Raw genomic sequence first — 14865 nt, forward strand, 5'->3', positions numbered from 1 at the left:
ATGGCTTCCGCTTTCGAGCCGTCTTAAGCGAACGCATAAGGGAGCCTGTGAGATTTTATTTCATTAACTGGTTTTCCATGACGTACTCATTGTACAACTTGACTTTGTTTCTTGGATTTCTTTACTGACATAGCGTGTCTACTGTACACAATGCTTCCCCGTCTTCTTGTTTTCATGCGTCTTCATTGTATAGACGCTTCGCGAGAACTGTTTGTATGCGCATTCCCGTATGAGCCTTCAGGGCTTACATGATTAATAAATAAATTATGCTTGCTCAAAGAAATAAAATACTGAATGTGTGTGTGTGTGCGTGTGTGTGTGTGTGTGCGTGCGTGTGTGTGCGTGTGTGTGTGTGTGTGTGTGTGTGTGTGTGTGTGTGTGTGTGTGTGTGTGTGTGTGTGTGTGTGTGTGTGTGTGTGTGTGCGCGCGCGCGCACGCGTTAACATGCAGTGTCATCATCATCAGCCTGTCTACGCCTACTGCAGGGCAAAGGCCTCTCTCATGTTCCGCCAATCAACCCGGTCCTGTGCTTTCTGTTGCCACGTTATACCTACAAACTTCTTAATCTCATCTACCCACCTAATTTTCTGTCTTCCCCTCACGCGTTTGCCCTCTCTTGGAATCCAGTCAGTTACCCTTAATGACCACCGGTTATCCTGCCGACGTGCTACGTGGCCGGCCCACATCCATTTCTTCTTCTTAATTTCAACTATGATATCCTTAACCCCCGTTTGTTCCCTGACCCACTCTGCTCTCTTCCTGTCTCTTAAGGTTACACCTATCATTTTCCTTTCCATCGCTCGCTGCGTCGTCCTCAATTTAAGTTGAACCCTCTTTGTAAGTCTCCAGGTTTCTGCTCCGTAGGTAAGTACCGGTAAGATGCAGCTGTTATATTCCTTCCTCTTGAGAGATAGTGGTAGACTACCATTCATGATTTGATAATGCTTGCCAAATGAGCCCCATCCCATCCTTATTCTTCTAGTACATGCAGTGTACAGGCCATTTATTTGTGCGCATTAATGCTGCACAGACAGAAACAATTACACAAATAAAATGTAAATTACACAATAAAACACAACTGCCACTAGTCGATACACAGTGACCGTAAATGATTAAAAAAACAGGAACTGCGTAATTATTTAAGACAGGACGAAAATGTAACCTTCAAACACAGAAACAGGGAAGGATAAAAAACATTTAACTGCACACATACATACATGGGCATCAGACCAGCACAGAGGCGTACTTGAAACACGGAAAGAAATATAAAAAACAAGAACCCGCCGTGGTTTTAGTTATGGTGCTTAACTGGTGACCCGAAGGTTGCGGGATGGAATCCCGGCCGCAGCGGCCAAATTTCGATGGAGGTGAAATGACAGAGGCCCGCGTACTTAGATTTAGGTGTATACGTTAAAGAACAACAGATGGTCAATATTTCGGGAGCCTTCCACTATACACGGCGCGTCTCACAATCATATCGGGGTTCTTGGGACGTAAATTCTCACAAATAAATATTTTTAGGAAAAAAGAAGGATCTGATCTGCAGAAAAACGCGCATAATATATTCCATGATACATTTTAAATCACAAAAATAGCGAAAGCAAAAATCAAAGGCAGATACAGGACCAACCAAGTGCAGTAAAGAATGTTCGCAACCAAGTGCAGTAAAGAATGTTCGCGAAGTAAAATGCAGGATTCATGCACACGTGAACCAAAATATTTCAAGCATGTAGCTGATATCAGTGTGTCCATTTATTACGCAAGGTTGACACCGGCAGAAGTTATCCTTGCATGTGCATTCGAAATACCGGCCGGAAACTTACGCTGCAAGTGCACAATGTGTTCTTCGGATGCCGCTTGTCACGTTTGAGTTTTGCTGTCCAAAGAAACCTCGTATCTTCTAAAACGATACAGCTCACACCGTTTCTGGAATGATTGGTCCACTGCGGCACGCAACACCCGGCCATGGGGACGGTAACGAGCGCATAAAACTGGAGGGAAACGAGCACCGACCTAAAAACAGCACGCGCGCCACGCACAAGTGACCGGGCGGGGGATTCAACATGGCGGCCACGCTGCCGCCAAGGCCGAAGAGGCGGCACCTGCCCTTTCAAAAGCTGACACCACTCTAAGCGGGGGCGCGCGCATCGAGGCACTCTACGCCACGCGCGCACATCGCGCCATCTATGTGGTGTCTAAGAAACCATGCTGAAGTAAATGGTGTATATAAATAGCTCTCGCCGTTAGCAGGCTGAAAGGCGGTACTGTTCATGGCTTAACCGTCTAACACCGCGCGCTGCGAAGCGAGAGGTCTCCCGTTCGATTCCGCGCGTCGGAAAGTTTTTCGGAATTATTTTTCTTTGTGGCTTATATATATATATATATATATATATATATATATATATATATATACGGTGCACGACGGCGGCGACGGGGACGGCAAAAATCAGCCGAGACTGTCCGTATAATTGCTATCGCAATAAAAAACTACGAGAAAAAGCTCCGCTGCCTGGGATCGAACCCACGACCTCCCGGTCCGCGACGGTAGGCGCCCGGCGCTCTACAGAGTATGCAACCGCCGCTTTTTTTTTCTTTATTGCCTGGTGCAAAATAGTACAGAAAGATCAAGATACACGCATATACATTAGTGACATGCTAATGCGACACTAGCTAGTCTAACTTTTTCATATCTTTCGGCACCGCCCCGCCCCGCCTAGCCCCGCCAACTGAGAGCATCGTGCCAGAGAGAGCATGTGAGAGATATAAGGCACGTTTGTGGAACTGGGTGCATGGGCGGCGGTGGCATATGCACACGGTTCCGCAAACGCGCCTTATATCTCTCACATACTCTCTCTCGAACGGTGCTCTCTGTTGGCAGGGCTAGCGGGGCGGGGCGGTGCCGCCGTCTGTAAGCGGTGAAGTGAAGTATTCCGACATGACACTAACGAGCGCCATAGAGAGGGATTTGGTGACAACGCAGTTAGAGCGTCTCGATGCCAGTGAGGAGCGCCGGCCGCGCTAGCATCGAGAAGTCGCCTTAGTCGTAGCTACGTTCTTTGCCTTTCGCTTCGTGTAAGCGTGTGACGGCTGGTTCTCGGAGTAGTGCAGTTTCCACATGCACCAACGGTGTTTCTTCGCCACCTGCTTCGAGTGTGATAGCACCGACTAATATAACTGCTGCAATAAGCGCCGCAGAAAAGCAACGATGTCAACGGGTTATTGTCGTGCCTTCGTGGAGCTAGAAAGGGGCCAGCGGGACGTGGAACGCCTTCGCGCGTTCTCGGCTCAAGCTATGAATCTCTGCCTCCCGTGTTGCCGAAGCGCAGTGTGGTAGTGTATGCATGAGCAGAGGCTTAGGTTACCCTATTAGGCGGGAGCGCTCATCGTGCCATGCCTCTCCTCAATTAATGACGTTTTGAAGAAACGCACATCGAGTACCAGTGTTTATTATGTGCTTGTCCATGCGATATTTGCAAGGGATTCACGATATACTGTGTCAAGGTATATGTTAACAATTTTAGTTGCCACAGCGTTAAGTCATGAACATAGGCGTTAGTCGTCGCGATGGAGATGTGCCACTAGGCGTTAACGTGGGTGCCCCTAAGTCAAGCGTTGCCATAAACCAATACACCTGCCATACACCAATAGACATTGTACATGCTTTCATATATCGCTACACAATGAGCACAACCTCTGTGAAGCGACGTTTCACTTTCGTGTTATACTGATTCCTATGACGGAGGGATCAGCCATGTTTTTTTCCACTATTTATTTTTGCGGTTTATTTCTACTTTTCTGCCGCCAATACTCTAACCATCTCTTACTTATTTCTATCGTGGATGTGTTCAGCTTTCCATTGTTGTCCCTAAAACGCAAAGCTTCATGTAGGCTAGTGCCCACAGTCACACCTGGGTGGATATCTCCACATTCAATCAGAACATGCTTTGTCGTTTCCCTATAGCTTCCCCACAGCATGTACATTTTTCTTCCTTTTACTGAATCTCACTTTATAATTACGCGTTCTAAGGTAACCCGACTTCGCTTGAAGCAGTAAAGCGCTTTCCCTTGAATTATCAGAAAATATCTCCCTCTTTATTTCGTTTTGGTCTTTTCGGTGGCTACTCAGACCCGGTATTTTTTCACATCGCTGCTATCCAGTAAATCCTCTCTGCCAGCTGTATGGTGCTGAGTCTCCTAGTGCTTTTTTCTCCACTGTGAGTCAACGCTCTTCTTATACAAATACCGGAACACATTCTGTGTCCATCTACTGTCTTTCATGTTCCTTACCGTCTCTTCGAACCTTATTTTGCTCTGAGCTTCGCCACCTCAAAACATGTCCATTCCCTATCGCCCTTTGTAGCATCATTTGTCGTCTTCCCGGTAGCCATGCCAAGTTCATACCGCAAGGTATTTTGTTGTTATAATACGCGAAAGAGGCACAAACAAAATTCACGTAGAAATCACTCAAATTATTGAGCGAGGAAGGTAGAAAGTTACAGCCTGCTGAGAAGTGCCTTTTATATTATGCGAGAATGATTATTCACGATATTTCCGCCTTGTTTTTAAGCGTATAATATTAAATACGTGCCCGAAGTCATAACGGCTTCTTATGAGTCGATCATAGAGCGTAAAAGTGAAATGTCGGTGAACAGGTTCATTTTTTGCAACCTTGGTTATTATGATGCAGCTTACCTGGAGAATGGGAAAGAAAAGGAGAACGGGGATTTGGATGCACGAGGCGTAGCTTTCTCGCATTGGCAGTGCTTCGCGCTGAGCTCAGATGTGTCTTGTTGTGCGTGCAGTGCATTCCCGGTTGGACGGCGGGCCAGCGTGCTTCGCCGCCTACGACCTGCGCACCGTCGACGTCGGCGTGTTCCGGCAGCAAGTCCTTGCAGGTTGATTATTACGCAAGTTTTTACGCTTACCAAACGCGAATAATTTGTTTATGCGCGAAGCGCTATACTTAAATTACGTATGTATGCCGCTGAAATTTATACTATACTTGTTTTCGATGGCTGCTCCCTCAGGTTATTTCACATTCTTAAAAGTGCTTTGGAGAAAGAAAAAAAGCTACAACGCGGTTGGTTCCCATGTCCTAATATTAGCAATGCTTAGAGATAAATGTCATACAATGAGCAGTGTACACAGACATGAACGTAAAATATTCAGCGTTATACCTTTCTGCATTGAAAGTGAAAAGCACATTCGTATGAATATAACGAATTTGAAAGAATCGCTTTTTTTGCATGAACGAATGTATTGCTTATCAACAGTAAATGAAACACAGTGATACCGCAAAAACAACCTTGAGCTCGTGGAAAAGTTAACGTGCCAAGATATGCGATAAAATATTTCCCGAAGGGTGACTACCCAGTCACTGAACTCGTAAAGTGCTCGTAATTAACGAAGGTTTAGGAATTTCTTAACCTCAAATGAAGGATCTTGACAAAAGCAGGAACGATAAAGATTCATGTCTTTTTTATTTAAGTGCGCTGATTCATTACAATCCTAAATTGTGGGTGGGGGGTTTTACCACGCGCAGGGGCTACCTAAGCACTCTCTACCTAGCGAGGCCTAGATAACTGCCACTTCCGCTCGCTGCAGCAACTGCACTCGGCTGCGCCGAAGCGGGCGAGGAAATAACACAGAATAACGGACCTCTTCCGCAAACGCGTTTCTTCCCTTTCGGGACGCTCGCTGAATGCGACGACTCGAGACGCCTGATTGGATCGTCGCTCGTAGACGGCTCAGCGAGTTCTGGCAAGCTGCCTGTGTCACAGGCCGTAGATGTGAGCGATGCTGTGACTTTCCAGGCATGGTAGCCAACGATTCTTGAACGCTACGACCCAACAAGCTTGCTAGGCCGTGTGGACGGCAAGGGACACACGAAGGGAGCCTCGCTGGCTCTTCCGCGCTGCCGGCTTAGAACCGTCCCCGCCGCCTGTCGTAATCCAAAGACAAAATTGCCAGGTGTGAAAGGCAAAAAATAGCTCAGAAATTGGAAAAACTAGGCTAAAAGTGGCCAACTTGAGCCAAGGGCGGTCAAACTAGCCAAACGTGGCCACGCGTGCGTGAAAACAAACAGCCGCAATGTTTTTACTTAAATGACTAAATGGAAGCGCCTTTTGGTGGAAAAAAACCCTTCGAAATTGCCGAGATTCAGCATAAGCTGTTGACTTTGGCAACAATGACATCGTGCAGGATGACCCTTGCGCTGTTGCAGAAATGGCACTCTCTCCGCGGGTATAGCGTGACTTTTCTTAAAAGGACTTGTTACATTGTCGGCAAGACACCGCCGCAGACGTGACCTGGTCGGTATCACCAGGCAGAAGACACGCGTTTGGGCCTGGAACTTATAATAGAAAAGAAAGGGGCAAAAGAGGGCCAAGAGAGCATGCGTCTGTAAAAAAAATCCGTAATTTTATAAGCAATATGCGCGTAGCACAAAAGAAAAATTTTCTGTTTCAACAAAACCGCGAAATTTTTCGCGATGTCATGGAAGCTGCTTTTGTTTGAAGTATTAGAAACATTTTATGCGTAATAATGCAGAGACTCCTGGGTTTTGCGCAACACGGGCAAAAATCAGAAAAGAAATACAGTGAAACCTTCTGGAAACTACGGAAAGGTGCTCCCGTTCATGCAGTGCTACGGTTCTTTGTGTTAAACACCACCAGTCATGCATGCTCATTGAAGCTATAGCGCTGATAAGACAGGGACCACAGAAAGAGGACAGGACGTGCGCTACTCACAACTGAATCTTTATTTCGGAAACATGTTGTACTTATACAACAATGAAAAGACAGCAATCACCACAAAACCGTATCACAAGCGCAAGCCTGCATCATCCAGATACGCGATTTCCTTAGCACTGAGAGCAATCGAGGGCGCACTGACGGAATTGGGATCTTCTCTAGCAATCAACCACGACTCGACAATTTCTCGCGTATCTTTATCAAAGTTCCTATGCAGAACTACGCACTAATTGAACACAGGTCGGCAGCCGTAGTCATTACAATGCACTGATACATGCCCGTCGCGGTAACAGTTAAGCTTCTGTTTGTGCTCTCTGAGCCTATCATTCAGGCATCTGCCCGATATATACCCGATATATACCTTGCCGCACGAAAACGGAAATCTATAAACAACACTTTGAGCACAGGCCACGAAAGGGCACTGGTGCTTCTTCGCGCATCCTCGGCGTTTCTTGTGGAAGGTGTCAGAACCCTTACAAAGGCTCACTAATTCCTGTGGAGCTGAAAACACTACATCTACTTTAAACTTTAAACATATTAAACTTTAAATTAAACTTTAAACATATGTTCTCCTCGGTACCCTGATGATATGTGCCAAATTATACAACCGTAAGTCGTTCAGTTTTTTAGAAAACGAATTTTAAAATTGGCAGCCAATTCCGGAATCACGCCTGTTAACGCGGACCACCCTGTGCGTGTGACGTAACGTGCCTACACTTTTCGAACCCCGCCTCGCTCAACAGACGGTTGCAGCAGTTGCAGCGCGCGCTTTCTTCTACGAGGCGGCGACGACGCGAGTAAAGTTGTTCGGTTTTGTTAGCTGCTAGCGTCTTAGTCGTCGTTGACATCGGGTTTTACAGTAAAGACGCGCCATATTGAGCAACGAGGAGATCGATGCGGGGCACGTCAGCTACTTCACGCGCCGGCAGGTCGAAATCAAAAGGCGATGCTTCCGCGCTCATATAGTAGCTGCAATCATCGCTGAACTCTTCACTGGTAAGTTGAGACGGGCTGGCACAGCTTGATTCCGCGTCGTTGACATCGCCAGCTTGCTTTTCGCGCGATAGAGGAAGCACGTGTGCTATGTTTACACCCTGGCCAGCCGTGGCGGCCCTTCGTGACGTCATCGCATACCCAGCACGGAGCAGCTCAGCTCCCTGTTTCGGTTTCGACTCCTCGTTTATTGCTTATTTAAAATTATTGACGAGTCTTTCAGCAAAATGAACCACCCTTACTGTTACAGGACTGTTTATACTATTTGAAAACGGCATTATCTCAATATGGCCGAAAATGCACCGGAGTTCCCCTTTAAGGTTGTGGGATAGCCTATGCATATATGGTACAGAAACGAACTTCCGCCTGTCTTGATTGCGCCTGCTCGAGCTTGATGTGATTGATGATGATTTCCATGTTTCGCGAGTGCCTTGGCGAGCTAGTTATCAGGCATGAACTTCCTGTCGATAATGTCATACAGTTTTTAGACATTCAACTAACTTTGACCAGCAGCCATTGTTGTTGGGAATATCACCCTCGCGAGAATAAAAAGCTACTTCCGCACACTTCAGCACATTCAAAATTAGTGAAGCGCGCTATTGCTAACCTCTGTTTCGTTAATGCATTTCGCAAGTCTTGCCCTCACCGAATGCAGTTCAGCTTCTGCAGACAAGAAGAGCGGCTGCTGGATGCAGGCTATCCTGCTCACGTGCTCCTGTCAGTGGCAGAGAAGGTGTTAAGGAAGTTAAAAGAACCGGCAAGCTCGAGCAGGCGCAATCAAGACAGGCAGAAGTTCGTTTCTGTGCCATATATGCATGGGCTATCCCACAACCTTAAGAAGATGGCCAGCAAAGCGGAAGTAAATGTGGTGTTTTCAGCTCCACAGAAATTAGTGAGCCTTTGTAAGGGTCCTGACGCCTTCCACAAGAAACGCCGAGTATGCGTGAAGGAGCACCAGTGCCCTTTCGTGGCCTGTGCTCAAAGTGTTGTTTATAGATTTCCGTTTTCGTGCGGCAAGGTATATATCGGGTATATATCGGGCAGATGCCTGAATGATAGGCTCAGAGAGCACAAACAGAAGCTTAACTGTTACCGCGACGGGCATGTATCAGTGCATTGTAATGACTACGGCTGCCGACCTGTGTTCAATTAGTGCGTAGTTCTGCATAGGAACTTTGATAAAGATACGCGAGAAATTGTCGAGTCGTGGTTGATTGCTAGAGAAGATCCCAATTCCGTCAGTGCGCCCTCGATTGCTCTCAGTGCTAAGGAAATCGCGTATCTGGATGATGCAGGCTTGCGCTTGTGATACGGTTTTGTGGTGATTGCTGTCTTTTCATTGTTGTGTAAGTACAACATGTTTCCGAAATAAAGATTCAGTTGTGAGTAGCGCACGTCCTGTCCTCTTTCTGTGGTCCCTGTCTTATCAGCGCTATAGCTTCAATGAACGTAACGAACCAAGTAGCCCAAAAGTCTGTCCACTTAGATTTAATTCATGCACGCTCTTCATTCAGACTCATCCGTGATCCTTTAATTTCATCCTTTAATTTCTTTCTTAGGCTTTCAATCTCTCTTGATATAGACTTCTTTTCTTCTCACGGGAGCTCTTCGACACATTTTACTCTTGCGTGTGAAGTGCGCTGCATGCTCAGTGGTGGCTGCATTCAAGCCTTTTTATATTGTTGTCTGGATGATTGCATCTGCTGAGTTACGTCAACTGCATTCTCTTGTGTTGCTGTTGAACATTTTTCGGCTGTATGTTGCACAGTGCACTCTGGATCTGTCGCTTCAGTTCTGGCGTACTTTTAATTATTTTGCCTTGCACTGTTCTTATTATAGCATAAGTGTTTGGCATTATATATTTTTGCTCTTGTTTGTGATATCATGGGCCGTTTTCAATAAAATGTTTTGTGTAAAATTATACAGTAAACTCACCTGCATTGGCTAATCTACTTGTGTTGTTATAGCTTGTAGCGCTCAGTTTTCTTACAACTACGGCGTCGAGCGATTACGGTGTCGCACCCTGCTGCCGTAAAAAACTCCACGGGACATCCCGGAAACGCAGGCGCGCGGTTTCTTCCTTCCTTTTCGATTGCTTTCATTTACTCAGATCGTCTCTCTGCTCTCCTTTTCTCTTTTCTCCCTAATACTCTCGCCACATCCGGAACATTACGTGAACCCACTCGCAGAAAAACGGAAAGAATGAATAGAATAAATTAAGAAGAGAAGATACAGATCTCGGAGGGCGTGTTTTTGCAAGCTATACTGTAAACACAACTTAGCCAGAATGGTAATTTTTAGCAACTGACATGCCTTTTTACCACCCAAGCCCGAAATGTGAACTCGCGCCGAAGGGGACAAAAAAAGGACTCAAACCGTTATTTTTTCCTCATCGTCAAGCATTAGAAGTTTTGGGAGTTGCGCCGAAGTAAAATGCTTGTAACAGAATGAAAAATAGTGATGCGAGGCAGAGAGGGGAAACATGCCCATTTGGTCACTAACTAAACAGCGAACAAAGCCATCGGCCATGGTCAACATGACGATCAGCCTAAGCGTCGAATTCGCAAAAGCTATTGTATTTCTGCACACACATTTGAAATAACCCGCGCAGCGTTATCGCTCTACCTTTTTGTTCGGAGTAAGCGCGCGTTGGCGCCGCAGTGGCCGCAGAGCCTGCCGAACTACATGCATGGCGGAGGAGCACGTCAGGATCCGTGCTGAGTAAGTGAGGCGTGCGTGAGAAGCGCCAGGGCATTAGCGCACTCAGGATTTCTCTCAGGGGGGGGGGGGGGGTTGAACTTCTGACAAGATTACAGGAGTGCGGGGGGGGGGGGGCTAGCACATTGCATAATATGACATTTCCTTGCTTCAGCTGGAGTAATGCGACAACAAATAAAATACCAAATAACAATAATAATAATAATAATAATAATAATAATAATAATAATAATAATAATAATAATAATAATAATAACAATAATAATAATAATAATAATAACATGAATTATGATGATGATTATTCAGCGTTTTACAGAAAGGTCTTGAAATAACTTGACAAGGCCAAAAAACCGTTCAGTGGAGCAGTGCACGTAGAAAATAAACTACAAATTGAACCGACATGTCGGCTGGCTGGCGGTTAAAACTTTATTACTATGGTAGGTAGCGCATACAAACAGGACGCAAGAAAGGCACATGAAGACACCCAGCGCCGTGTGTGTGTTTTCGTGTGCGTTTCTTGTGTCCCATGTATTTGCACTACCAGTGTAATAAGAAAATGCCATACGAACAAGCCCGCATGCATGGCAACTTTAACTCTTAAAAAACGCTGCAGCTGATAATTTCCTACGCTTCCTTGGAGTCTCATCAAACAATAAATTTCAAAGCGCACCATAAATATTACTTATAAACTGCATAGTATTCATTATAAATAGCATGTACAGTTCAATGCAGCACACGTACAGTACAATTCTCAGCTCACGGATAAACTGCATTAGAGCCGCACTTACTGACTTTCCAGCGTAGATTCCCAGGTCACTCCGGCGCATATAGGTTCGGCGGCTGAACCATCCTTAGTAAAAATTGGTTAATGGACGCATGAGACGACGATATCTGCTGAGTTACCGGTTCCTCTATGGACGTAATCGGGCATTCCGGTGTTGTTGCTGCGTCGCTTGAATATGAACACGAAATCCTTTTTGGGTAGTAGGTGAGAGGCTTCAGATTCACGCAGCAAACACAGCAACAAGTTCTAGCAAGCAAACTGAACGTGCACGCATGTGTGCACATCAAACTTTGTAGTTTCCGTCCGATGTACATGCAAAAAAGAAGTGGTAAAAAGAGAGGGCGAGAGACGTTTACTGAGAAAAAGAAAACGTGACGCCCCAACAGACCTTCCGCACTTTCCCAAGGTTCTTTTTTTCTTAGCAGACGTCGTTAAAAACATTTACTTCTGCCACGGCTTCTTGCTCCTCCCATCTTTGTGACGGCCAGACTCCGCATGGCATGCCACGGCCGGCGCGCGCCTCCAGACCAGCCGTGGGCATGCTTAGAGTCACTGTGTGCGTGCGATGCTGCGACAATGGCTGGCGACGCACACACTAGTTGCTCCAAGTGTTGCTCAGAAATGCAGGAACCACTCAATGTGCTTAAACTCGTCGTGTGCTCGTGCTACGCAGCCTCCGTGGGTTCGCGGTCGCTTTGATGAACGAGCCGCTTGCGAGGTGGCCTTTCTTCTCACCGCACTAACACGTCTCGTTCGTCCGCTGTCAACGAGGTTCAGAAAAAAAAAAATGCGCGACAACTCCGTTGCAGCCATTAAGCGGCAGACGGTACCATTCACCAGCAGCCCCGAAGAAAATAGAAAACACGTGCGTCGAAGCTTGGCGGATGGATCAGATGCCGCCGACGCCTTCTTATCTTTAAAATTTGAGTGAGCATTGTCCCGAAACCATACGGTTCCCTCTTCGGAGTTTGAGGAAGGGAAACACATGAATAGGGCTTCTTTTCTTGTTCGGCGGGCATGGAACGGTGTTTCAGGCGGCGGCGGTGCTTGTCGGCAAAAGAACAGAGCAGTGCAAGGGCTTGACCGGAAGGCATGAGTTGAACAGTGAAGGGGGTGGGGAGCTTTTTAGACGGACGCGTCGAAGTGGGTACGCAGATGCCTCTCTCTCTCTTTTTTTCTTTCTTTTTTTTTGTGTGCTGTACACAAGGGGTAGGTTGCATTGAGCGCGGTTCACGTTGTTTGGGTCGTTAACATATGTCAGGATTCATTTCCGGTAGTTGGTTTCAACTGCGAAAACTGTTGTTTCAGGAAAATTGATTCGGCGGTCCGCGTCCTCGGAATCTTCGGCTATGAGTAGCGATCTCTTGCAAAATTGGTTCCCGCCTTTCTTTCAGGTTCTCGGTTCAGCTGGTGTCTTGAATTTTCTCTTTCGGCGGCCGGTCATTGGGAGCGATGGTTTCGATCACTACTCGGATAGTAGAGACTGATGCATTTCCGTGGTGGTGTTGATTGGAAAAGGGGGGGGGGGGTTTGCTGGATTTATCAGCTTGCGTCGTGTTTTTGGAAGTGAACTGCTTTCTGAATAGATGACTTGCCGTAGCTGTTCTTGGTGAGTTTCTTGAATATATCATCTGTTTTTCTTTTGTTTTTTCACGTTGTGCGCTGCAGTATGTTCCGGCTCTTCGTATTGCAAGAGGGTTTATTGACGACGTCTGGTAGCAGGCAGACCGCAGGTCCAGCGAGAAACAAGCAGGATCCGCAACCACAGCTCGCGATCAGCGCTCGCGCCTTTTCACCAAGAGATGAACCCACTGGTGAATGCCTCGCTCTTTCACCGCTACAATACCCCGGCGATGAAGAGGAGCCATCCTGGCGACTCAAGGTGACGAGAGGACAGGAGGGTCGTAGCAGGGCTTGAGGCGACTGACGTGGACCGTCTCACGACCAAGACGGCGCTTGTCCGTGGACGGCTGGACCGGCTCAATCACATAGGTGATAGGAGAGGGGCACTGGATGACGCGGTAAGGGCCGGTATACTTCGGTGCAAACTTGGGAGTCAGGCCAGGAGAGTGAAAAGGCAGTCGAAGCCACACGAGAGAGCCGACGGGGAAAGTGTCCGGGGCCACATCACGGTCATGGCGATCTTTTTGGAGGGCTTGATTATCCGCCGTGAATGAGCGTGCGAGCTGACGACACTCTTCAGCATATTCGGCCATTTCGGAAACTGGACTGAATTCTGAGGCATCGGGATTGTACGGCAGTATTGTGTCAAGGGTGCTGCATGGCTCGCGGCCATACAAAAGAAAGAATGGGGAAAAGCCTGTTGTGGATTGCGTCGCAGTATTGTATGCGTACGTCACGAAAGGGAGAATGACATCCCAATTGGAGTGGTCCGAATCAATATACATAGTAATCATGTCTCCCAGTGTGCGGTTGAAACGTTCCGTTAGGCCGTTCGTCTGAGGGTGGTAGGCCGTTGATGTGCGGTGCACTGTACGGCATGAGTGAAGAAGCTGTTGTAGAACTTCAGACAAAAACACGCGACCTCTGTCACTCAGTAGCTCCCGTGGTGCCCCATGACGAAGAACGAACCGATGCAAGATGAAGGTGGCAACGTCACGAGCACCAGCCGAAGGTAGCGCTGCCGTTTCGGCGTATCTTGTCAGATGGTCGGCAGCTACAATCACCCATCGATTACCAGCAACAGAGCACGGAAGTGGGCCGTATAGGTCAATCCCAACACGGTCAAATGGGCGTGCAGGACATGGTAGAGGCTGCAGTTGACCGGGTGAATGAGGAAATGTCTTACGCTGTTGACACATGGAACATGAGCGAATGTATTTTCGCACAAATGTGTACATACCCCGCCAGTAGTAACGTTGGCGGATCCGCTCATACGTTTTTAGCGCACCAGCGTGTGCATGTTGCGGTTCAGCGTGAAAATATGCGCAGACATCAGACCGCATATGGCTGGGTATGACGAGCAGCCATTTACGACCCGCCACTTGATAATTGCGACGGTATAGTAGGGCATCCCGTATTGCAAAATGCGTTGCCTGGCGGCGAAGAGCCCGCGAGTATCCGGAAGTTGAGGAGTCGGAGAGCATATTCAAGAGAGAGACAATCCAAGGGTCCTTCCGCTGTTCAGATGGCATGTCGGTGACGCTAACAGCGGCGAGGGGGAAGTCAGTGGTTGAGGTCTCCTTTTCATCGGATTTCACGGGTGATCGTGAGAGAGCATCTGCATCAGAATGCTTTCGCCCCGATCGGTAGACGACGCGAATGTCGAACTCTTGTAAGCGAAGGGCCCAACGTCCAAGCCGACCAGAAGGATCTTTTAGCGACGCCAACCAACAGAGTGCGTGATGGTCAGTCACCACGTCGAAAGTTTGGCCGTACAAATAGGGGCGAAACTTGTTTAACGCCCACACAATCGCGAGGCACTCCTTTTCGGTTACAGAGTAGTTGACTTCCGGCTTAGTGAGGGCACGGCTGGCATAGGCGACCACATACTCCGTAAAACCAGGTTTGCGTTGCGCGAGTACTGCACCAAGGCCAACGCCACTGGCGTCTGTGTGTACCTCGATTGGCGCAGTTGGGTCGTAATGGCGCAGGACG

General features: G+C 47.4%; 1 protein-coding gene across 1 annotated transcript in view; it reads left to right on the top strand.

Annotated features, from left to right (window-relative positions):
- The first annotated feature begins 4804 nt into the window (after window positions 1–4804).
- LOC119389326 (neprilysin-1) overlaps window positions 4805–14865 on the top strand; it is a 206751-nt gene continuing 196690 nt past the window's right edge. Inside the window, exon 1 of the mRNA XM_049415052.1 lies at window positions 4805–4895. The gene's annotated coding sequence lies outside the window, so the exon portion shown is untranslated. The remainder of the gene's footprint in view (window positions 4896–14865) is intronic.

Source organism: Rhipicephalus sanguineus, chromosome 4 (assembly GCF_013339695.2).
Source record: "Rhipicephalus sanguineus isolate Rsan-2018 chromosome 4, BIME_Rsan_1.4, whole genome shotgun sequence".
NCBI classification, from domain to species: domain Eukaryota; kingdom Metazoa; phylum Arthropoda; class Arachnida; order Ixodida; family Ixodidae; genus Rhipicephalus; species Rhipicephalus sanguineus.